The sequence below is a fragment of the Papaver somniferum genome, unplaced genomic scaffold, assembly GCF_003573695.1.
Source record: "Papaver somniferum cultivar HN1 unplaced genomic scaffold, ASM357369v1 unplaced-scaffold_133, whole genome shotgun sequence".
NCBI lineage: Eukaryota > Viridiplantae > Streptophyta > Magnoliopsida > Ranunculales > Papaveraceae > Papaver > Papaver somniferum.
Window position 1 is genome coordinate 19,095,521 of NW_020622492.1, and position 26,530 is coordinate 19,122,050.

Genomic DNA, 26,530 nt, shown 5'->3' on the forward strand with positions numbered 1-26,530 from the left:
CCCTATTATAAAGGGACGGAGGGAGTACATGGAAAGTAGTTTCTTTTTTTCCATAAATGCACTATGCTAGTATTTGTTTTTTCTAGGTTTTTGATTTAATTTCAAAGTAGAGAGAAGAATTAATTTCAAAGTATAAATGTTTAGAGAGAGTGTTTAAGGTCTTTAGAACACATTTCTTTAAATTAGGAACGGATTCCAAGTTAGGTATAAATTAGGAGTGGAAAAAAAAAGAACTATGACAAGTAAAAAAAGAACAAAAATAAATTCCTCACATAACAACCAAATTAGGATAAATAACTTTTCATACTCTCACATTGCAATAACATTCGATACTACTTATTAAACTTATTTTGTAAGTTGTTTGGTGATAGTTATATGTGCTTAGACATGATTTTTCATTAATAATGGATGGTATATCACCCCATACCATACACCACAACATTTGTACATACAATACCAACCATATGAGCCGTGCATCTCTTATAAAACAGGGTAACTGGTATAACAACATTTCACATTTTGCTGAAAAGTTTCTATGTTGGCCCACATCTATGACAAGTTAACAACCATATCAGATTCCGGGGAGTATTAACTGGCAAAGCTCATTCTCTCTCACTTTCTCTGCTCTGAAGACGCACACACGAAAACCCTCTCTTTCACTCTCTTAATATTTTTTTTTTGCTCAGCAAAATTTCCTTTTTCATACTTTGCCCTAATTTCTTATCCTTTCCCTCCCCATTCACCCCCTCGTTGTTAAGTTCTTCATAACCATTTTTCATTCTTTATTACCGTTTTTTGTTTTCCTGATCAAAAACCGATTCTTAGAATCAAGATTCTTCTTCCCGATTTCTATTTCGGTAATAATGAGGCTGTTTAATGGAGTGTTTGTTCACAGTAAAGTTTTTGATGATTCCAACTTTTTTAATTCTGCACGTTTTGATTGAGTATTGTTTAACTGTCCTTGCGTAAAGTACTAGATTTTTTTTAATTTTTTTTTTGGCGGGTATAATTGTTTTTGCTGCTCAAAGAAGATTCTAGCGGTTCATTGCTAGATTCAAAGCCTTGAATACGTTGATTGTTAAGATTTGGTGGTAAGGTTTTTTTTTGTAACCGCAGTTGTATTGTGTTGTTGATTTTATGCATACTCTGTTGTCTCTGCTTTTTTTTTTTGTACGCATATATTTATATATAGATAGTGATATCTCTTGACTTCAGTTCATTAGGTCTGTGTGCGTACAATATATAGTGATATCTCTTTGCATGTTATGAATATTATCGGTGTAAGTTTTTGGTATTGGTTTTGCATATCATATGGGAATTTTGGGTATATAACACCAAATTATCATGTTTGGGAATTTTGGGTATATAACAAAAAGATTAGCCAATTTTTGTCAGCCTCCTCATGTTTGGGTGGTATAAATGTATAAACCAAATTATTAAATACATTTATTTTTTTCGATGATGTTTGAATACATAAGTTTATCTTTTTCGGTAATTTCATGAACATTTCACGCTCCAATAGTTTATATGACTCTATCTATTTGACATTAACTGAGCATTTTTCCGGTAGTATACTAATATGTGTGTTACAACCAGCTTCCCAATTAAAGTAACCAATGCTGAACAAATTACCAATGGCGGTGAGTGCATTGACCGTGAGATACTTATCTTCTTTCTATTTAGTTAGCAGAAGATGCATGTGGAGTACTTAAGTTATTTTTTGGCCTCTAGGATTTAAAGAAGACCGAGAAGCTTGGTAGCAAACACTGTCGCCAAGACTTCTCTGGTAACATCAGCACAACAATGGTGCCGAATCAAAAAGAAGTAGACGCCATTCGAGCAATGACGGAAATAGGTCTTCCCGATAAAGCAGTAAGGACAAGGCTGAAGGAACTGCTTAAGATGTATGCTGATGATTGGTCACATATTGAACGAGAAAACTACAGAGCGTTGGCAGATTACATACTCGAGTGTGAAGAGCATAAGGTGCACCACCTCTTTTCAGTTTTTTTTCTCCTATAGTTGATTGATTAGTCTGCTTTGGTCACCCTTAGCATCTCTGTGATCTTTGTAGTTCTGCTTGCTCAGGAACTAGACACAAAGAAGGTGAAAGAGTCGTCTTTTAGAGCAGCTCCACAACTTCAATTAATACATGATGTTGAAGCTTCATCTTCCGAGGGTGAAGTCAAACCATTTTCTTGTAAAAGAAGAGCCCAGAATGAGGTTTTTACACCTCAAGTACATCTTAGAGACAAAAGAAAAGAACCTGTATCGAAAAAAAGTTGTTTGAGGGTAGAAAAATCAGAACATCCTCAGCCCGAATTTAAAAGCAAAAAGCTCATTTCTTGTCAATTTTCCAGGAAGCAAATATTGAATTCAAAAAGATCATCTGTTATCTGTCTTTCAAATCAGAACTCCAATGTTCATCTTGATCCCAAGAATAAGGAACTAACCAGTGGCTATGCCCAGTTGGAAGTTCCTATTTCAGGGATCCAACCAAACGACTCATCTCCAGTTAGAAATGAAGGTATATCATCTCCTCTATAATTTGGTAATTAATTGTTTTCGTTCTGGAGACCATTAAATAACTGAAAAATTAAGGGAAAATTGGGAATATGTCCCACTTTCACTAATTCGTTTGGAGATCTATCCCATAACGGAAAAAATTAGTGAATCTATCCTAAAGAGAGAAAAAAAACTGTCAAGTGGCTAGCATCCCACATGTGTGGGCTTACACATGCGACAGATTGACATTTCTGCCCTCGATCGTTGGATGAGCGCCACGTCAACTAGCATATAAATGAGCGCCACGTCACCTATTATGTCGATGATAGCCACGTGTTATGAAATCCAACGGTCTATTTTTACCTTGATACTTGAAATGACACTTTTACCCTTATTTAATAGAAAAATTATCGAAAGTCTTCATCATCATCCTACTTTCACTGTGGAGAAACTTTTATTGGAAGTTAAGAAAAAAATTAAGATACAAAAATTAAGATACATAATAAAATTAACAATTCAAATAAAAGAAATTATGAAATCAAGTTTGTCTTTATATAATCTTGAGATGTTAACACAGAAAGAACAAAAGACTAGTTAGGCTAGTTCTAGTAGTACTGTCAAACATTTAACCAAAGATAATTTAACATTGGTCCAACACACTATCTCAACAGTTGCTTCTCACACAGATTAAATCGAATTTAAACACCAAAATGAACATTGATCAAGCTTACAAATCAAACTGGACTGTAGGCTTCCTCTGCCTCTTTGAACCTGCATCATAGTTGAAATTGTTAATGGTCTGCTTCACAGGGCCCTTGTTGATGTTTCTGATGGACACATTCACACTAGATGATGTAGCAGCAGTTTTAGGCTTTGGTTGTTTTCCTTCTGGCTTAGTTGTTGCAAATGATGTAGTTTTTTTAACAGTTTCAGAAGATGAAGCAGTCCTTGAGGTTGTCTTTTTACCAGAATCACTTGCTCTGCTCCTTCTGATCTTGGTTCCAGTGGGAATCTTTTTTGGTTTTGAGGTAGTGGTTGTAAATGAACTTCCATTCACCTCGCATTCAACTCTAGCTTTCTTTCCCTTGGGGTTGGATCCAACCTCACCACCTTTACATGTTCTGCTGTTGTGCCTCGAACCACCACACTTACGACAGTGTCTCGCTTTCTTCTCGGGGTTCATCTCTGTCCAGGACCTCTTCCTGTTGACACAAGGCCTGCCTGGTTCTCTAAGCAAATGTGGAGGTTTGATCTTTACTCCTTCACACTGTGTGCAAGAAAAACAGATGCAGTTTGAAAGTGTAGAAAAAAAGTAAAGAAAACAGATGCAGTTTGAAAGTGCACAATTTTTGGCTTCAAATCCTTCAAAAATTTGTACCAGTTTGGATAGTCTTCAGTCCTGCAAATCATAATGGCCAGAGGGAACAAACAATTTTGTGCATCCAAAGCAGTGGCACACATCATAACACCACCATGGTTTCCCTTCAAATGAGCTGCATCCAGTCCAATTGCTGATCTACAACCATTATTGAACCCTTGGATTTGTGCATTAAAGCAGACAGTTACAGTCTCAAATGTCTCATCCGCCTCATCATATGTAAATGTGGCGATGCTATCATTGTTGAGACTTGTAACTGCCGAACACAAATTCGGAATCTTTGCAAAAGATTCCTCATAACTACCATTGAAGTGTTGTAAAACCATATTCTGCACAAATGAGCAAAAGAATTTTAAAACTACTATGTAAGACGTAACTATAAACTTGCATAGGAGGGGCTTGACATATTTAACAACCATTATTGAACAGAACTTAAAAAAAATACGCAAAGTCTTACCCTTGCATCATTTGCAACCCAATATGGAACATATGTATCAAAAGCTGGCCATATCCAGTCATCAATTATCTCCCGAGCCTTTGGAATTGTTGACGTAGCTGTTAGTTTCTTCTTCAAATACTCACTTACAAACCTTGCATTGCAAGCAGGATTCGTATGATCTCCAGGACCAACACAACTATGTTCTTCACCAACTTTTCTGATGCTGAAGGTGGCCTCTTTTGGTATTTTTCTTGCAGTAACTTCCCACTTACAACCTTGATTGTCTTTATTCATACACTCAGCGACAACTCTTTCAAAGTCAAGCTTCTTGTACTTAAAATTGTTCTTCGTCTTCACTGCATAGTACCTAAGATGATCTGTGAAAGCATCTCGATCTGGAAAAATCATCCCCTTCATCAACACACCAGGAGTAGGTTCAGGAATTGGTTCTTCAAGCATAGACAAATCTACCGGGTCCTCAGCATTTGTACCACCAAAATAAAATTGCCACTCAGCTTCCATATCTTCAGTCCAAGGCACTTCAGGGGTATCTCCATCTGTAGGCACATAACCATTTGCAGGAATATCACCATTTGCAGGTATATCAACATTTGCAGGCATATTACCATTTGCAGGTACATCACCGTTTGCAGGAACATCATTACTTGCAGACACATCATCATTTCCAAGAACATCACCATTGGACTCACCATCATCAGTTCTATTCCCCTCATCATCTTCTTCAACTTCTACATCTGCATAATCATAAGGAAAATACCCATCATCATTAGTCTCATACCCTTCAACATTTTTCTCCCTCCCTTTAATTTCATCATCACTTGATTCATACTCAAATTCAAAATTATCATCCGGGTTACACTCATCTACAGCTATATTTGGGAGTTTTACTGGTTAATCTTCTTCGTCATCACGTGTGACTTCCAATTTATCTGCATGTGTGGATGCTTCACTTTCATTCACATCTACTACTCCTTGGTTATCAGCCACACTAGCCTGCGTAACTTGAACTTCAACTTCATTCAGAGCTTCATCTTCAAAATCCAGTCTTGTAGGTAGCTTTTTCTTTAACTTCTCTTGCTTCTTCGACTTCTTTTGCAGTCTTGGACTTCTTCTAGGTGTCATATTTGGCTTAGAGACACATTTCTTCTTTGGAGTCATCTTCTTTCTAAATCTAGGATCAGTTACACAACTTCTTTCCATATGAACCCCACCACCACCATCCATATCTTCATCTTCACCACCATTTATACACAAATCTAACATAACAAATCCATCCTCATCTTGCTCAGCACATTTAAGCATTTCAAAGAAATCACATGCATCAAGTAGTAAGTTACAGTCCCAGAGTATTTCGATTTTGTGGTCCGTAGACAAATTCAACCTACTCCTTACGTGTTCAATAAACCCATCAAAGCTAATATCATTTGCAAATACATTCAACACATACAATGCTTTACCAGCTTCAATCCCGGCAATCTGATTTAGAACAGTTAGCCTAAAATTCCTTTCAATCACTTTCCTGAAGCAAAAATTAATCCCGGCAATCTGATTTAGGCAATCTGATGTACCTAATAAAACTAACGGCCATAGCACATGATAACAAAAAAGTAAAAAAAAATATATTCATGTTTAAAAAAAATAGCCCCAATTTAACAAACCCTAAAATCAATTTTATACAAACCCTGAATTCAAAGTTGCAATTAAAGAACAATTAACCTACTTAGATGTGATATACAACGGAAATTGCAACTGGGTTTGAAGAACTTAGATGTTTGAAAAAAAAATCCCTAATTTCAGAAATCCTAAAATCAATTTTACATAAACCCTATATTCAAAAGTTGCAATTAAAGGAAAAATGAACTACTAGATGTGAGATACAACGAATATCACAGCTGCGTTTGAAGAACTTACATGATTTGAGAAGATTTCGCAACTTTGAAAGCAACGAATCTGATATTGGAGTTGTTCTTCCTTCAATAACACATGATCCTTTCTAACAACACATCAACGAACTAGATCTATCACTATTTCACACCATATACCTTTTTGTTTCTCTTGGTTCTCGATTTCTCTCTGCTAAAATTGTTTACTCTCAATACCTATTGCTGCTCTCGATTTCTCTTCTTATCTCGATTTCTCTTCTGTACAAAGAAGAAAACCAAAGTTACTACTCGCGATCGACCGTCGGATCCCAAACACGTGTCATGCAAAGTGACGTGTCGCTCATCTAAAGGTTGAGGGTAAAAAAGTGAATCTGTCGCATGTGTAAGCCCACACATGTGGGAGGTTAGCCACTTAACAGTTTTTTTCTCTCTCTAGGATAGATTTCTTAATTTTTTCCGTTATGGGATAGATCCCCAAACAAATTAGTGAAAGTGGGACATATTCCCAATTTTCCACAAACTTCAGTCGCGCTTCTTGATTTTCTCTTTGGAATGCTGGTTTTTGAATTTAGAAATCTACTTTAGCATAGCAATCAATCCACGTTCCACATTATCAAATATTGGGAAGTTAACCTTAGTATCACCTTTCTTTGATTTAGGTTTTGATGCATGAGACCTTGATCTATTACAAGTTAGACCGCTTATGAAACTCTTACAGACCTACTCTAGCAGTATGTGCACAAGGCGGCACACAGATTTGATTAGTGTTTTTGGATCAAATTGACTAAATTTGAGTCTTCTAGATAACTTGAAACTGAGAAGAATCGAAGAAAAAAAAAGAGCTATATGAATGAATATGTTTCAAGGGAAACAGTGAATGTAAATAATAAATTTTAACCTATGTATTTCTCCATACTGTCTTTCCGATACATGGTTAAATAAATTGCACATAAATGAAAGTCTTAAAGTTGGTTTGTCTTATGCTTGTTGGATGGATTATTTTCTCTTTCAGTTTGAACTCTGTAATATGCTAGGGGGCGGGATTTCGGAAAATATACTGCAAGGAAGATTTAGATTATACCTTTTATTTAATCTATGTATTTCTATGTTTGCTATGTGTTTTTCTGGTCAACTTTCCGAGTTCATTATGTTAAGATGGTGTCTCAATCTGTTTTATTGACACAGAAACCTGGTTGGGGCACAAGGTACGTAGTGATTCCAAAAAGAAAAATGAAGGTGATTGTGCTACGGATCACCAGAGAAGACCTGCATCAACTATGGAGAATGCGAGCATCAGAGAGTCATCTTCTTCTGATTTGGAGATTGCTTCATCAGAACTGGGAGAAGTTAAAGTTTCTCTGCACTGCAATGATGCCCTTAAACGGCCAGACTTCAGCAGGCCGGATTTAGATGCAATTCTTAGGATGACGGAGGTAAAATGCCTCAAGTCCTACAAAATTATGGATCCCAACTTTTCAATAAAGAAGCTGATGAAAGACTTGTGTCATTACTACTTAAATGCTGAAACCAAGACATAAAAAAACAAGGGAAAGGGACTTGTAAATGCAGTACAACCTCCTGTTCCCTTGAAGAACTCTTCTGTGAATCCTGAAGCCAACCATGTGCACGATCTTACCATTCTAGAAAGTTCTGTAGAGAGCTCACTGAATTCTCGTACCCAGATTCCCCGCCTTCTTTCAAGGGATGGTCTTGGTTTTCCTAGTAACATTGTTCATCCCGCAGAGAAAGTGCTTGTGAAGACCAAAGGTGGGAACGGTGATAAAGACATTCCTGAATGCTCTCAGCTTTCAAATTCAAGAAGTTTGGTGGTTTTCAATCAGAGAGAATGTAACCTTGATGGTACAAGGCCACCCCATAACGTGGCAGACATATCCAAAGGAGCAGAGAGAGTTAAATTCCACTGGCAAGTGAAGTCTCTAGTGAACAATACCCTCCTTTTTACTACATACCACGAAACCAAGTGTATCAAAATGCTTATATAAACTTTTCACTTGCTCGGATTGGGGATGAAGATTGCTGCTCAAGTTGCTCCGGTGATTGTGTATCCTCATCAATTCCCTGTGCATGTGCACGCATAACTGCTGGGGAGTTTGCATATACAGTGGAAGGCCTTGTCAAAGAGAAATTTCTGGATGAGTGCATATCACTCTATCAGAATCCTCAAAAACATACCCACATTTATTGCAATGAAAGGTCTAAAAATGAGGATCTCCCTGGTAAGTGCAAGGGACACTTGATGAGGAAGTTCATCAAAGAGTGCTGGAGTAAATGTGGATGCGACATACAATGTGGTAATGTGGTGCGGAGAGGCATAACATGCAATTTAGAGGTTAGATTTTGTTTTTATAATTAGAATCCTCGGGGATGTTTTTTTTTTGTTCATGCCAGCTGAAATTAAGAACATTTTAATTTCACAGTTCATCAAAAAATGCCTGTGTCCACCATTCTCCCAGTTTCGGTCTGGTCTTTCTAATTTGCTAAGCTTCTTTATCTTTCAGGTATTTTTGACCGGAGAGGGGAAGGGATGGGGCATTCGTTCCCTTGACAATTTGCCAAAGGTGCTTTTGTTTGTGAATATGTTGGTGAAATAGTAACAAATACTGAGCTATATGAGCGTAATTTGCGGAATTCTGGCAATAAGAGACATACATATCCAGTAACATTAGATGCTGACTGGGGTTCAGAAGCTGGTTTGAAGGATGAAGAGGCCCTCTGTCTGGATGCAACTGTTTATTGAAATGTTGCAAGGTTTATAAACCACAGGTATTTCCGTATAAACATCCTTATGATAAGTTGGATACAATCTGTTTTCATACTGAATATTTTCTTCACTGCTATCTACTGATTAACTTCTTAATTCAGGTTTGGGTTTTGCATAGCTAGTTCTGGATTTGTTTTATAAAATTCATTAACTTGTTGATCATCTTAAATATTTTATAAAATTCATTAACTTGCTGTTTGTTATTTTTCTTCACCCAAATTTGTTCTGTGATATTGCTGTTTGTTATTTTTCTTCACCCAAATTTGTTCTGTGATATTGCTGGCGAGAAAGAATGTTATAACTGTTTCCCTGGTTCCATGTGCTATTATTTTGGTTGTAATCTCTATGGCTCCTGTTACTATTGAAACAGGTGTTCCGATGCAACTTTGATTGACATCCCCGTTGAGATTGAGACCCCTGATCATCACTACTATCATGTATGGAGGTTTAACTGGCTCCATCATATTTCTAGTGTGTTTTGTGTGTAGGTGTGTCTACCCTCTGAATGAATGCTAATAGAACTACTGTATCTTTTGCCTTTCTTTTCTATTTGATGCAGATTGCATTCTTCACGTCGCGAAATGTTGAAGCTTTGGAAGAACTTACCTGGGTGAGTAGACTTGTCACTTACTGTAACTTCATCCATCGATAAGCTTAGAAGTTTTAGAATAATAACTCGGTGATCACAATGTATGCAAATCAGCCACTTGGAACCTTGTGTCTCCATATCTTATCCTACGCAAGAAATATTTTACATGTATGTTTTCTTATTTTATAGCTTCTAAGCTTCTTGGTTTTAATTTTCTTCTTAAGCTTCTTGGCGTGACATGCTTTTTTTGATATGTTCAGGACTACGGGATCGATTTTCAAGACCATGCTCATCCTATTGAGGCGTTCCAGTGTCTATGTGGAAGCAAAGGTTGCCGAGATAAACAACATAAAACAATCAGTTAGTATTCAGACATCAGTTATGCATTTATGTTAACAAGATTATGTAACTTTGCTAAATACACTACTCTCTTCGTGGTTGTGGACTTGTGGCTAACTAATATTATTTTGGCACAGGAACCAAATCAACCCGGTACAACTTCAGATCATAACGCCCAAACTCTGTGAAGGACAGTAGCTTATCATTGAAAGTTGGCCTTCTTTTGGATATCCCTACATTCATTCCAACAAAGAAAATAGGATAGGAAAACTGGTACTGTATATTCTTCCCTTATTCTTTTGCTCTGCTTAATGAAGTATATTATCAACCAGGCTAGCTATTTGTGTTATTTCATCTAGATAGATAACTTGGGGGATACACAGCTACCTTTTTTAGGTGAAAACTGAAGTAGGTTTTGAGGCTGTATACTGTATAGGGTGGTATGCGATATGTACAGGTTCTATCTTTGGTAGATTTAAAAAAACTTCAAACACGCAGCCGCTCACAAGAAAATGCTTTCCGCCCTGATTTTGGGAAGTTGAACATTTTTATAGTGGCACATCTTAACGAAGGTCAGTAACGTCCTTGAAAACTTTGGTAGCATATGTATTTTTTAATTTGTTAACACTGCGGCGAGGTTTTGATTTATACTCAACTAATGATCTCAACCGATCTGCTTTTGGGTGATTAATTTCATCCCTAATTAGGGATGCATCAAGAAATTCATCTTTGGGTACGGGCTATACTCTGCTTTTGGGTGGCGAAACTCTTTAGAAATCAAGAAACATTGACCACGGAGTAATAGTATCTGAGCTTTTCGACGATACTAGAGCAACCATGCAGAGGGTGGAAGCATTAACTTTGTTTGATTATCTTTTCTTTATAGGGTGTTAGTCCTCAACGGAGTTCGGGGAGTTGAGTGTAGTTGGATTTTTTCCCGTTAGTTGTGGGGGAATTTGAAGGAGTCTCTCAAAATTCCCGTTAATCGTGGGAGAGTTTAGAAGAGTTTCTCAAACTTCTTGGTGGTAAAAACTAGAATGCTAGGGAGTTGGTTTTTTTGCGGGAGTTCTAGGGAGTTTAAAGTGTATTTTTGCCTCACTCCAAATCTCTCAAAAAAGTAGAGATTTTGGGAGAGTCTCTCAAACTCCCTACACTCAAAACACCAAACTCTCTCAAACTCCCTATACTCTCTTACACTCCCTCAAAATCCCCAAAATTCAAAATACATTGAACTCCCCCCAACTCATTCGTGGACTAACCCCCTGTTAGTCTCTCTAAACAATTTCACTCTTTTGATTGATTTATTCTTTAAATTTTAGTATAATCTTGTTTATCCTTGCATTTCCAGGGACGCCCAAAAAAGATTTAGGGACGAATTTTTTTATAGCAATCTAGGGGAGTGGTCATGGGACATCCAGTAGTATGTAAAGAATACCATTACACCCTCTCATTAACAATCGGTAGGTAATGATTATGCTTACCTACCGATCATACCTTTTCTTTTTTGAAGCATGAATCTATTAAAAAGCTGTTACCCGAAAAAAACTACAAAATCACGACAATGAAGTAAAATCCGAGTATCCGTCTCCGAACTAAGATTGCAGAGGGGGTGGGTGTTGGGATTGATGGGGTGGATCTGGATGAGGTTGCCGACGGTACAAAAACCTTCGACAAATGCTTTCCATAAGAAAAACTGTACTTTTGATGAACATAGCCGAGTCCATAAGAACTTAGGTGTTGGAGGTGGGTCTCGATGCAATTGATCCGAGATGTATTCAGATGTTGCTGAATACTGCACAATCGATATCTATCTGCGTCTTTGTTTTTTGGCGTTACCCATAACTTCAAGCTGAGTCTTTGGCTATGAAGGTGACATGAAATAAAATCTTGTCTTTGCCCTTAAAGGACTTAGATCTTAAAGATACTAGTGCTATTACAGAGATTACTATAACTGAAATCAAAATACAAGCAGACTTACAACTATTAAAGCTACTACTGCTAAAGAACTAAAAGATACTAAACTGTAAAGGTACCAAAGGAAATACAAACTTCACCTAAACTGAATTTTGCTGAAAAAGTAAAAAACAATGAAACTGACAAAAACTTTTAAGTAAAGCTGTCGAATTCATCGACCCATTCGCATAACAGATAAGTTTTGTGCTTGTTGTTGAGATACAAAGAGACGTTGAAATTGGGTTACATTCCCGGAATATAACTTAGATTTCCAACATGCTGATTATGCCGCTTAAAGTGACAAAAATGTCAACTTGGTTAAGACTCAGAGATGATAAAATTCTAGTAGAGAACCTGGTGATGGAGTCACCAAACAGGCTTTTTACTGTTCCGCAAGAGATGTACCAAGGCTATCAATTATCCAATCAAGGAATTATGAACATAACTGTGAATATGCAGGTAAGCATTGCCAAGATAGATGGGATTGGGAACATAAATCCTTGTCGTGTAACATACTAATCGGTTTGTTGTAAAATTCAAAAGAATATTATTATCGTTTATGTTTGTTGAAAAATTCAAAAATTTTGTAAGTTGACAAATTTAGTTTTTGGGGCGACGTAATAATCGGGAGTATTATGATTTAAATTAGGCTACCGATTGTGATTTTTTAAATTTTCATGAATTTTGTAAGTTTGGCAAATTTGGTTTTTAGGGCGACTGCATACTTGATAGTAATGATTTACATCTTATTTCCAATTATGTTTGTTGAAAAATTCAAAAAATTTGTAAGATATTTAGTTTCTGGGACCACGAAATAATTGGTAGTCTTATGGTTTACATTTGACTACCGATTATGGTATTTTTAAAAATAAAAAATTTGTACGTTTGACAAATTTGGTTTCTAGGGCGACTTCACAATCAGTAGTAATGATTTACATCTTACTACCGATTATGGTTTTTGAAAACTTCGAACATTAACTGATGCCATTTTTCTTAATAATCGGACTACTGGGACAGAATTTTCCGTCCGATTATGTAATCGGAAGCTAAGGTTTCACCCTTATCCTCCGATTAAAAGCAAATTTTTGAGTCGATTAAAAAGTTACGTGCCCTCATGTTACATGATGCCTCGATGACTATTTTTTCAAAAATTAGAGTCGTTGGGACTCTAATTATATAAGGAGGGCCTCCTCTTCTCGTTTATGCACCTTCAATATTAAAGAAATTCTACCAAACTACATACATCTAGTCTCATTTACTCTCCAAGAAAAAATTTCGCCATCCACTCTATCAAGCTTCAATTAATATATGCATGGGAACATTTGACTCGGACAAAGATTTGTCCATTGCCAAAACATGATATAACGAAACGCGACGTCAAGATGTTATAGTGGGAAGGATCCCACCTGAAACCTTTTGGGGAGGGTATATAGCGAATATGTGCGAGAGTATGGAAATCCAAAGCAAAGATCACTCCAACAAGTTCAAAATCTGCACCAACTTATCCAAAAAGGAGTAAATGATTACATAATGATACAAAATCGGATCTTTAACGCTAGCCACTTAAGCTTGTCGGTCCAACAATTTGTAAGTATTTGTATACTTCTTTTACATAAGTTGAATTATATTTGATCTTTCAACTAAACTATACAAACTAAACATTCTTTTCTATTTGGTTGTTTGTGTAGGAGAGACTCGCAAAAAGGCACTACTTGGAGGGAAAAGGAGAAGAATTCGTATTTGATGAAATCTATGAGTTCCCGAAGTTCGTTGTTGTAATCGGAAGTTAAGTTTGTATGTTATCTACCGATTCTGGAAAAAATTTCAAATTATATTGTCAGAATTTGGTTACAATCAGAAGTCTATGTTTATTATTATCAACCGTATCAACTGATTGTGGGAAAACTTTCAAAATTTAACTTGTCAGAAATTGGTGTTACAATCGGACGCAAGTATTGTGTATTATGTATCGATTCTGGGTTTTTTAAATATTTTACTGTGCCACAAAAAATCTTAAATCGGTAGATATGTCATATACATATCTACAGAATATGTCGTCTAATATTCAAAGTTTCTTCAACACTACACAATGTGGATATATAATACATTGACGATAACACCAAGACATTGTATTAATATTGGGACAATCACGTAGAAATACAATGTTTAAAATATATGTACCAAAAGGGTGGTTCAAAATACATCTTCAAAATACATCTTCAAAATATAATGATCAAATTAATCCTCCTCCTCATCATCTTCGAGCAATTCGATTATGCCATTGGGAAAGTTGTTCATGATGTGATCCCAATGCTGCATGTTGGAGTCATATGGTTTCACCCAATCCTTGTAATGATTCACTGGGAAGTAATCCGACACTTATTTAACGGAGGTAACGGACAATCTTTCTCTAACCTTAAACCGATTAAATGCATGTCATTTAAAAATTCCATGACGATTCTTTTATCTTTGACCGACTCATCGCTAACTGTCCTTGTGGGTGCAAACGTAATACTAAATCCATACTTAGGAGGACAGAAAAAAATGAACCACACAATATAAAACGTTCGCTAGGAGATATCCACATCTAGGAATGGTCATCCAATACTTGGCTCTGATTTCCTTCAATCTCTTTCGGCATTTTACACGCGCACATAATTGTTTAAACTCTTGTTCTTTTACGTACATATATCCTTGTCTCATCATCTCCACATACAAATCCTTGTCCTTAATTAGTTGGAGGGGGGGGGGGGATCTTATTTCTTAAGTATTGGCATTGAGTGACATCTTCGGTAATCGCCTCGTTAAAGTGTCCGATTTGTTCGGTAGAAACGTGAAATCCACAATTTCCATCCCCATCAACCTCACCCATGGACAAAAAAAAAACAGAACAATTAGTGGAGGGAGTTTTTCCAAATACTCTTTGTATATTGTATACCTAGATCAACCTGATCTTTCTTGAAAATACCTAGGGAAACAAAGAGTACCATACTTCTATTTTACAGTTACCATTTCTATTGGTTGGGTATCCACCAAAACAACTTATTCCACCGGATTGGCCTGACTTACTTGAGAAGTCTCCGTAAAGAAATTTGCTTTCACTTGTCGTGCAGTTTGTCCACCTTGATCCTTTCTCGGACGACCCCTTTTCTTAGTTGACAACTCATCTTGATATTCGGCTTCGGTATACTCGTGCCTACAAAGATCTCGTTTTTTAGACAAATGTTCCTTCAACTCTTTTCTTTGGATGGTCCTAGAAACTTCAGTATTCGACCTGCCAATCCATTTTCTTTTCGTCGGTTCTTCAACCTCCGGATAATCGTGGTTGTGACAAACATTTACCACTCGTTACCTTCCTTGTCGTCGGGCTTATAGAAGACAACCTTAAATGGGCATCCTATTTTTTTTGTATGACTTCAGTATTTCTTCTTCATATTTCTTACGTACCTACAATCACTTCGCTCGTGACTCTTCTTCTCCCCACTGCGCTCACAAATCATTTCAAATACGCATCGTTTCACGCAATTGTTCTGAACTACCACACACATCTCCTCTTTTTCCTTGTTGATAAGCCATTCCTTTGTCTCCGCCTTACTTGTACATATCTTAATGCACATATAAAAAAACAAATCTCATAAGGCATGCAATTATACATTCTTTAAAAAAGAAAATAGTGGGTAGGTAGCATACCAAATTGTTTGCGTAGTGTAGAAAAGTATCTTTTCTAAAATAAAAGTCACCATCAACCGCTACAACGTCCTACATGTGATATCAACAAGTTAGGCTATAATAATAGGAAGGACGAAAATCACCAATTCTAATGATTCCTTGTAATCGGTAGCAAATTGTGTAACCAAAGTTACCGATTTCATATAAAAATGTAGACTAATTTACTGTAAACAAAAACAAGTAATATCAGAGGTTTAATATATCATACACCTCCTGATTGTAAAATCGCCGGTTGTTAGATGTAAATAATATACACTCGATTGTAAGTTATAAAATTCAAAAAATGAAGTAAATTTTCATGTGGGCTACATGTATAATCGAAAAATAATATATTAATAAACTACCGATTATATTTTTGAAGAATTTCAAATTTTATAAGTATGGATAAATTCGTTTTTGGGGCGACAACAACAATCGGTAGTTAATTTATTTTATTGAATCATCGATTACGAAAAATTGTAAATTTCAATTTGGGGGTTTTCGTAATCGGTAGCAATATACGTTCACTACATTACTGATTGTAGATATTTGATGTCTCAATATCTTATAATCGGTGGATATGGTACCCCATTATCTACCGATTTTGGGTAGTTCATAGCATTCAATGCATGCATAAATCGATTTTTTGGTTTAGAAATGCATACAAAGTGGGTATTTGAGTTTTTTAACACAATACATATGTATGTTTGATCCATTATAAACTTCGATCTCGTGTGATTCTCTGTTTTCTTCCATGAAATCTTCGTCTAGGGTTTCCTCTCCACAAAAATTTGGATCATTTAACAAATACCCAAAACCGTCTTCTCTAAACGGTAGTGAATCTTCAACATTATATTCTTCATGATGTATCTCACCTTCTTCTTCATAACCATCCATTTTTGTTATGGATTCAAGAAAAAATGGCTTTGTTCCCACTTTTTATTTTTTTTCTTCTCCCACTCTAAACTTTAAAACTACATAACTCAAATAACACTAACTATATAAACCTTAACTTTCGATTGTTAATATTAACTACCGATTATTACGGGAAAATTAGCCATTTCGAAAAATGAGAGATATGGGATGGTTTCATTTTAGGTTTGGGTGACCTTTTTTTTTAGTCTTATTAGTCGACTCTAATTCCTTTCTGGTCGCCCCTAAAAATGCAAGGTTGTTAATATTTGTTAAGTAAATATTTTAAATTCTTTCTAATGATATAAAGTTTACGAATGTCATAGTTTGAGAGATCTATAGTCCGTATATCATTCCTAAATTTTACAATTTTATAATCCCTCACTTTTTTATTTCCTTAAAAATTGTGCAAACTTGAGAAGGTAGGGTAAACTATTACGAAAAATATCAATGAACCGTGAAAAACCATCGAGAAAACCGTATACTCACATGGATGAGGCCCAAAACCCCCACCCTATAAATCCTCAGAAGCGGGTGATAGACACATTTTTGTGTTTAATTTTATCTCAAAACTATATATTGTTGGCACTCGAGTTTGTACTAATTTTGGTGTTTTATGTGTTTGTAGACACCTTTGGAAAATAAACATTTTTTGGAAAATTCGGCTCGAAAAGTTGGTAAAAGCCCCAGAGGACACGTGTTATTCAGACTCTCACCGTTGGATAGGGGCGCCCCCTTTGTTCTTCACATTTCAAATAATCGAATTTGGCGGGAAATTCTTTCACGTCTGCATGAATTTTGGATTCGAACTCTCGGGCAGTTTTAAAGAGATTCAACAATGTAAATCATTTGGGATGGACTTGGTAGAGCAAAACAACGTTAGTTTAATCAATTGGATCAACTGAATTGGGTTGGATCGAGTGAAACGGAGCTCAACAGGGAACTGCAGTAAAGAAGAAATATTTCATCGAATATTTGATTCGATGCGTATTGCATGGGACAATATTTTCATCTTTACTCAACAAAATTCGTCCCTATCAAATCAGGATAAAAAAGGAAAGACAGCTTAGAAGACGCAAAGAAGAGAAAGAAAATATTCTTGTATCTGCCAGTTTTGAAGAGAAATTATATGGAGTTAACTCGAAATATTTCAATGCATGTTGGGTCGATTAGGAAGGGTGTGGAGAGTTGGAGGTCGAGAGTTGGGAGTAGATAGGAGAGCGCTGCAGAGGAAGAATCCACCATTTTTCTTTGTTGCTGCTGCTGCCATTGATGAAGATGAAGAACAGACAACCAAAAACCGTCGTTCTTCAACAGTGACAACGACCAGTTCCTGTGGGTCGTAGTCAGCTACGTAGACAACAACAGTATTCTTTTATCGTTCTTTGTAACGGTGTTTGCAACAATTATAAACGTTGCAAACACCCAATTTTCATCATTTTCTCTTTATTTCATCGCTGTGAACCATTTTTGAGCCGTAAATAATTATTTTGAGAGCATTTTTACTATGATGAGTTAAACCCCAACACGGGGACGCCGGAGGAGGCCGAGCTTCATATGTGGGTAATTAAATTAATTCTTTTTAAGACTTTTGCATTAAAAATTAATTGAAATATGATTTGATTAAATTGGGTGTTATTTGATTAGATGGGTCATGCTTAGTTTAGGTGATTTGATGTTCCATGCTTAACATTTACAATCAATTTTTTGAGAATCTACTTTGGCAAAATAAGAGTACATATAACTTATGTTTTGAGCGATTATTGTCGAGATTAATTCATTGAGCCCTATTTTATAAAGATTGGCCGAATCATTAGTCCCAGTTCCTCTCACCATTGTTAATATTTTTGTATATATATTTTTATTAAATCTAAAAATTCCATTACCTTCACAAGTCTGAAACGAATCCTATTTACTACAATCACAATCAAAAATATTAATCATTTTGATTAGATATAAAAATATTAATCAAAAATATTAATCATTCCATTTCCCCGGCAGCGGCGCCAAAATGATTAATATTTTTGATTGTGATTGTAGTAAATAGGATTCATTTCATACTTGTGGAGGAAATGGAATTTTTAGATTTAATAAAAATATATATACAAAAATATTAACAATGGTGAGAGGAACTGGGACTAATGATTCGGATCCCACCTATGAAGAAACGCAGCCAATGAAAATTTTCTATTTAGACCCTTTCATAGAACCTGAACCACAATTAGATATAAATTTCTTAATCATGAAAATAAGTAAGGGCATGCTAGTCTTGTTCACTTTCTTGGTTCATTGCAGTTTCCTTTGGTCAACTCTATTTAGTTTTGAAGACCCACAATTATTTCGACTGTTACTTTATGGTTCGAGCTGACTAATCCTTTCCTAAGTCTGGCTGAAGACTTTAAACTTAGCACTTCTTGGGAGGTATCCCATGCTCATGCAACATGGTAATATATTTCCTTAACTCTTTTTCTTCAAGTGGTAACAGTTTCTCCTTGTTCATATGCTTTTAATTTTATCTTTAGAACATTGAGGACAATGTTAGATTTAAGTTTGGGGGTATGGGAGAAACTTTTTAGTTGCACTTTTGAAACTTCTAGCGTCACATGGTATCCGGTTAGCTAAGTTTACATACTGTTTCTCACCGAAAAGATAGAAATTGGAATGCTAGAGATAACAACCTATTGAGACATTAGAGAAAAAGACATTGAGATCCTTGAAATTCAGGAGAGAACTTGTTCCTTTTAGAGGGTAACCGTGATGGACCTAACCATACATGATGGAAAGGCAAGTAGGTTAGGGAAATGGCAGAAAGACAAAGCAACCTCACAATGTAGTCTTAGTTACTGGATTGCGACTCTCTCTCAGTAGAAACTTATCATCATCAACAAGTGGAGCGACATCAAAATCTATGAAGAAATTTGAAGACGTTTTAGGTTTAAAAGCAACAATAGAAGAGAATAATTCAAAAATCAAAGTTGAAGTTATAAGAGCAAATGATATAAGTTGTTAGAATCCATGATACCAAGACATCACAAGTTGCGAAGATCCAAGTTTTGAAAGTCCTTCTCTCATGGCCATGTAAATTTTTGTCCTGTAATTTTTTGTTTTCAAAAAAAAAAACAAAACATCATTACGTTCTTTTTGTTCAATAAGGCCATAGGGAAGAAGAAATTTATAAGTCAAGCAAGAAATCGAAGAGAAGAGTTAATTGTCAAGGTTCTATGAGGTTCGAGAGTTTATCATCAACAGTTGAAGACCGAAGAAGGCGTTGTTTCTACTGAGCACTGTGAGAGAGTCGAAGAAAGATGCATTTTGGTTGCTTTGTTAGTCTGCTTTCAATCTGGCACAAGATCTTTCTAGCACTGGTTTAACTCATCACACGTAATTAGTCCAGCTGTGTAGCAGATGTCCCTCTCATTTTTATCTCTCTCCTAATCTTATCCAGCTGTAAAGCAGCGGACGCATCTTACAATGTTTATCTAGCCGTGTAGCGGATATCTCTTTATCTAGCAGTCGTGTGGATGTGTCTCCCCTTTTCTTCAGTTAGCTTTAAGAGCTGACACCTTTAATTTCTCTGGCATTCTAGTTACTTGGAGATAGGTTGAGAATATGTATGTCCTCATAGCTCTTTAGATACTTGTTACCAATCAGAAGTCATGGTTTTTGTGGGTACACCTCTGGTAAACCCTCCGGAGACAACACTCCGCCGCTAGGGACACCTAGCGGTTTAACGTCCTGCTGCACGTGCTAAGTGTAGTCTTTTTATCTTTTCAAAAATAAATTTTGCTCGAGGACTAGCAAATAATAAGTTTTGGGGTATTTGATAGACACATTTTTGTGTTTAATTTGATCTCAATACTATATATTGTTGGCACTCGAGTTTGTACTAATTTTGGTGTTTTATGTGTTTGTAGGCACCTTTGGAAAATAAACATTTTTTGGAAAATTCGGCTCGAAAAGTTGGTAAAAGCCCCGGAGGACACGTGTTATTCGGACTCTCACCGTTGGATAGGGGCGCCCCCTTTCTTCTTCACATTTCAAATAATCGAATTTGGCGGGAAATTCTTTCACGTCTGCATGAATTTTGGATTCGAACTCTCGGGCAGTTTTAAAGAGATTCAACAATGTAAATTATTTGGGCTGGACTTGGTAGAGCAAAACAACGTTAGTTTAATCAATTGGATCAACTGAATTGGGCTAGATCGAGTGAAACGGAGCTCAACAGGGAACTGCAGTAAAGAAGAAATATTTCATCGAATATTTGATTCGATGCATATTGCATGGGACAAGATTTTCTTCTTTACTCAACAAAATTCGTCCCTATCAAATCAGGATAAAAAAGGAAAGACATCTTAGAAGACGCAAAGAAGAGAAAGAAAATATTCTCGTATCTGCCAGTTTTGAAGAGAAATTATATGGAGTTAACTCGAAATATTTCAATGCATGTCGAGTATAAAAAGGCCTGTTGGGTCGATTAGGAAGGGTGTGGAGAGTTGGAGGTCGAGAGTTGGGAGTAGAGAGGAGAGCGCTGCAGAGGAAGAATCCACCATTTTTCTCTGTTGCTGCTGCTGCCATTGATGAAGATGAAGAACACGAAGAACAGACAGCCAAAAACCGTCGTTCTTCAACAGTGACAACGACCAGTTCCTGTGGGTCGTAGTCAGCTACGCAGACAACAACAATATTCTTTTATCGTTCTTTTTAACGGTGTTTGCAACAATTATAAACGTTGCAAACACCCGATTTTCATCATTTTCTCTTTATTTCATCACTGTGAACCATTTTTGAGCCATAAATAATTATTTTGAGAGCATTTTTACTATGATGAGTTAAACCCCAACACTGGGACGACGGAGGAGGCCGAGCTTCATACATGGGTAATTTAATTAATTCTTTTTAAGACTTTTGCATTAAAAATTAATTGAAACATGATTTGATTAAATTGGGTGTTATTTGATTAGATGGGTCATGCTTAGCTTAGGTGATTTGATGTTCCATGCTTAACATTTACAATCAATTTTTTGAGAATCTACTTTGGCGAAATAAGAGTCCATATAACTTATGTTTTGAGCGACTATTGTCGAGATTAATTCATTGAGCCCTATTTTATGAAGATTGGCCGAATCATTAGTCCCAGTTCCTCTCACCATTGTTAATATTTTTGTATATATATTTTTATTAAATCTAAAAATTCCATTTCCTTCACAAGTCTGAAACGAATCCTATTTACTACAATCACAATCAAAAATATTAATCAGCGGGGCCCTCCAATTTGTGTGTGCGCGCTATTTTTTTGGCGTTTTTTCCCGGTTCGCCAAGAATCATTAAACTATTAATATACTAGAAAAATATATAATATTTTTCATACATATTAAATTTTCTCAAATATGATTCAGTGTTGATTTATGGTTTTTACAATTTCTAATGGGTGATCATTTAGAATCTTCTATCAAATTAATCAATAGTGTAAATGTATTGTACTTATCTACAATTATTCTTCTGCCTCAAAATTAAGAATTTAACATAATAGTATATTATTTTTTTAACTATAAAATAATAATTTATTATACTATTGATAACAAAATAATAGGATAAAGGTGGTTCCAAGCCCATAATACTATAAAATGTTATATTGTATCACCACGAGCGAGTTAGGCTTTGTGCACCCTGTGTTAACCGGGGGAATATTCCTATATTCCTCCTTTTTTCTATTGAGTAACTAAATTGATGGAATATGTTGTCTTATTTATTTTTTATTTTTAATATCAAAAGTAAAATGTCTTCTCTCCCATCTCACCTTACACATGTATTCATCCGGTCTCAGATGAAATGGAAACATATATCATAGGCGATTTTTTTCGGATAATAAATTCACCACTATTTTAAGATCTAAGATGAAATTGAAATATAAATCACAAACTCAATATATTTGTGATCGAGAGTGAAAATTGTCAAAATTTAAGTACTTTTTCTATATCACAAACTTTTGGTTGAGGTGGAAACCTCATTAGATATTTATTATTCAATATTACATGGGGATAGTCAAATGAGACTTATATAGACTTTCATAGATTTTTTAGTTTAGTGACTCCAAGAGATTCACTAAAACTCTGGAGATTTCAAGTGATTCTTTGAGAGTATATTAGAGAGTCTTTGTGAATTGTAGTATGAGACTTATAGAGAGTCTTTGATTTGTAAAGACAAAAAAAGTGTAATATCTAATCAAAAATTCAAAAATCTATTGGTTACTTTATTGTGCACGTTATAATCTTATCTATCTTACAAAAAAAAAGGTTTTTTAACCATCTGACGACCGTAAATAAGCCTTTATAAGCCATCAATGGCTCTCAATGCTATGAAAACACAGGAAAGTTGAGGAGATAAATCGCGGCTGAAACTCTTTCCCTATCTAACGCTCTAATCCAACGACCCTGATTCCATTTACACAGATTTATGGCTTTTCCTTGACTTATTGCTTCTTCAGTTTCGTACATTACGAACAACAAAGATCTTCATTACTAGCACCATAATATCTGTTATTCAAATCCTATGGATTCCGTCTGCCAATACGTTACGAAAGAAAAGAAAGACCCTCAGTAACAGCTAGGTAACCAACTCACTAATTTCTTATAATCAATGTCTCATGTTCCACTATATAACCCTCAAACGATGTTATCTTCCCAAGGTTCTCAGTTTGATTCTAAACCATACTCTGCCAGGATTACATGTAAGTTTGGGTTTTGACGTTTTTTATTTGTTAATTTTTCTGAAATATTCTTTGATTTAGTTGTTCAGCTCGATTTTATAATTTTTGCAGATATAATTTTACCTCTCAAAATATTTCATTGATTTAGTTATTGCAAATATATTTTTTGATATAATGTTAGCAGATTTAGATATTTAGAAAAGAGCCAACATACATATCCGGTGGTAAATGTCAATACAATTTCACTTGATTTGATTTGTTTTGGGATGTTTTAGGTTAGGGCTTGATTTGTATATCAATGATATAAGGGCAATTCCTGTGGGAATGAACAAAGACATTCTTTTGTTGAGCCAGGTGGATGGCCAAACTAGGTTGTCCACTATGGTAAAGCATTCGGCGTTAGATCGATAGGCGTGCGATCCAGGTAAAAACGTTGGTGTTGGAAGAACCAACACTGGCGTTGAAAGGATAAACGCTGGCGAGGGAAGAACCAACGCGACGTCTCAATATAAAATGCTGGCGTTTTTGCTACAAACGCCAACGGTTAGTTTTTTAAAATTCGAAATTCACTTTTTACCTCTATAAATTACCACCATCTTCAAACAATTCACTCACACCAAAATTCAGTTGAATTTTTCTCATCTAAAATGGTTGAAAAGGCGATCACACTTTTTTGCGATACAAAACTTGAAGCTGTTGTTTCTAAGATATGTGGGAGTTTTAAAAAGATTGAAAATTGTAAAAGGGAAGTACAAGTTTTAGAAGTTTCTCCAAGAAAATGTTCCGCTAAAACGCAAAGAAGAGCTCCAGTTTTGAAAGTTAACAACAAAAAATTCAAAAACAAATGTGAAACTGTCAAAGAGCGCGTTGAATGGAAAATACGTCAAATAAATATAAACTGGAGGCCAAAACTTGTACTTGATTTTTATTGAAGTTTTTATTATTGTCTAAGTTTATATCTTGTAAAAGAATTGGAAGTAATACCAATGAATGAAAATGTTTATATTTTAAAATAGATTTCCACTCTAGATTAAGTGAAATTTATTACAATTTAAACTTGCAAATAACATCAAACTAAGTTTTAATAAACCACAACAAAACATCAAACTACATCAAATCGAGCGTCATTCTCTCTGTAAAGTTCATAGTGACATTCTCTCTGTAAATATCAAACTACATCAAATCCAACGACATTCAAAATGCCTAAACTACATCAAATCGATTCACTATGGTATTATGTTATTACAATTATCTTCACATTTGCACGTCAGTAATTTAAAATTTTCCTGGATTAAAAATTGCACCATCAATATTAACATCATAAATAAAAACGTACTGCATTGAACAACCACCACATCATACATGAAAATAAAAGAAATACATTAGATTAAAACAACTACTACATAGGCGTCAATTCTCGGCGGGTGGTGGAATTCCTAGAGTAGGGGATTGTATCTGTTGAGCACCCTAAGAATGTTGGAACAAGCATGGAAGTCGAAAAGACGACCGCCTTGAGTTAATGGCCACATCGCTAGAGTTCTGGGTGCCACTTCATGTTCGGCTTCACCATGGAGCTTATTTTTGTGATTCTCCATTAGTAAATCCATGAACTCCAATACATTGATACTAATTGTACTACAACGATACGACAATCCGTGAGAATCATGCCCATAGATGTTCCCTGTTTCAGCGGTGAACACTCTGTAAGATTTCTCCCAGAAAGTCAACGTCGAATCGGCTACATTACACATGACAACATTTTGTGTGTGAAAAACAAAGGCTCTACAAATAGCTAAATCCTCTTGTTGAGTGGATCTAACACCACGAACTCTGGAGGCATTTTTGGAGATGATTTGAGAGTGAAGAATGTGTATAATGTGTGAATTTAGAGTTGAAATGAGGAGTATTTATAGAATTCAAAAAATGTAGCCGTGGATCACAAGTTTTTTACGCTTTTCAGATTTAGCCGTTGGCGCCTTTGGGTCAGAAGCTGGCGTTTTTAATATGCACGATGGTGCTTGAAGTCAAGCCGCGTGTTGGATGTACAAGCGCTGGCGTTTTTCCTTCACACGCCAGCGTTCATAGAAAGTTCGCCCGTCCTTACCACAGGCGCGCGCTGGGTTGTCCATCTCGATGTTCAAATCAACAAATATATTGATTTGAACATCCATTTTTCATGTTTGTTGATTCCATAGTGGGAGAAAAATGAACAAACTTGGAGTTTGTTCATTCCATAGGAACTGCTCTAATGTAGTTACCTTTTCAAATAGGAAATTACCATTTTAACATTGTTTGAAGGATATATGAGCTATAGTAGTAACTGCAATGGTGCATTTGTTCAGTTGAATACCAAACTTTACTTCTAATTACTCTTTGGTTATAAGGAATGCTGAGATTTAGTTGGAATCACTCTTTGTGGTTCATTGTACTAACTGCAATGGTTCATTTGATTAGTTGAATACTCAAACTCGGGCAAAAAAGCAGTTGGAAACTTGGAAAACCTACATTAGATGTTGTTCAAGCTAAAAGGTAGTCTTTTCTTATACAAGATGGTGTCTAAACCAAATACTGGTTATAAGGTGCAAGATGGTATCTAAACCAAATACTGGTGATAAGGTGATGTCTCATAGTAAATCATAGATGGTCGATGTCTATGGCAAACTTATATGGTATATTCCCATAGGTTCTCAAATTATTAGCTTCATGTTCTTTGTTATTCTGAATTACATTCTTTGTGGAATTAATCGAACCCAATGTTGCAACGGTCGTTACAGGTGATACTGATGTGAAAGTTTTTGGAGGACGAGGAGTTTGGATTAGTGGTAATTGAATATTTTTCCCTACTTTTGAGGGTCTATACAAATATCCTTATCACACGATAAATATGTCCCTTTTTATTCCTAAGCCCATCAGGGGTCCAATAAGGTTTTTATTTCTTCCAAATTTGCCTTCTTATCTATTTTATTTTATCTAGGTCTATCCCTACTTACTTCTTATTCTTCTTCATTTAGCAGCGAACCCCCCATTGCTCCACCACCACCAGCAACATCTCAATCGTCACCACTTCTGCAAATTCTCCTACCTTCGCCCCCGACAATCGAGATGTATCAACAACATATGAAACCTTCTTCTTCTATAATCGATTTCATACCAAAAAAAAACGAGATCTGATTTTTTAGGTTTTGAAATCAAGTTTTGAGCAACGTTTGCGAACGATTTGGTAATTCGATTCGATTAAGAAAAGGGGATCTGAGAGCTGCTGCGATAAAATTGATTTCGAACTGGTTATGGTGTATGAATCAATAGGATATGTTG

General features: G+C 35.8%; 1 pseudogene; it reads left to right on the forward strand.

Moving 5' to 3' along the window:
* The first annotated feature begins 7,503 nt into the window (after positions 1–7,503).
* Positions 7,504–26,530, forward strand: part of LOC113333647 — a 45,802-nt pseudogene continuing 26,775 nt past the window's right edge.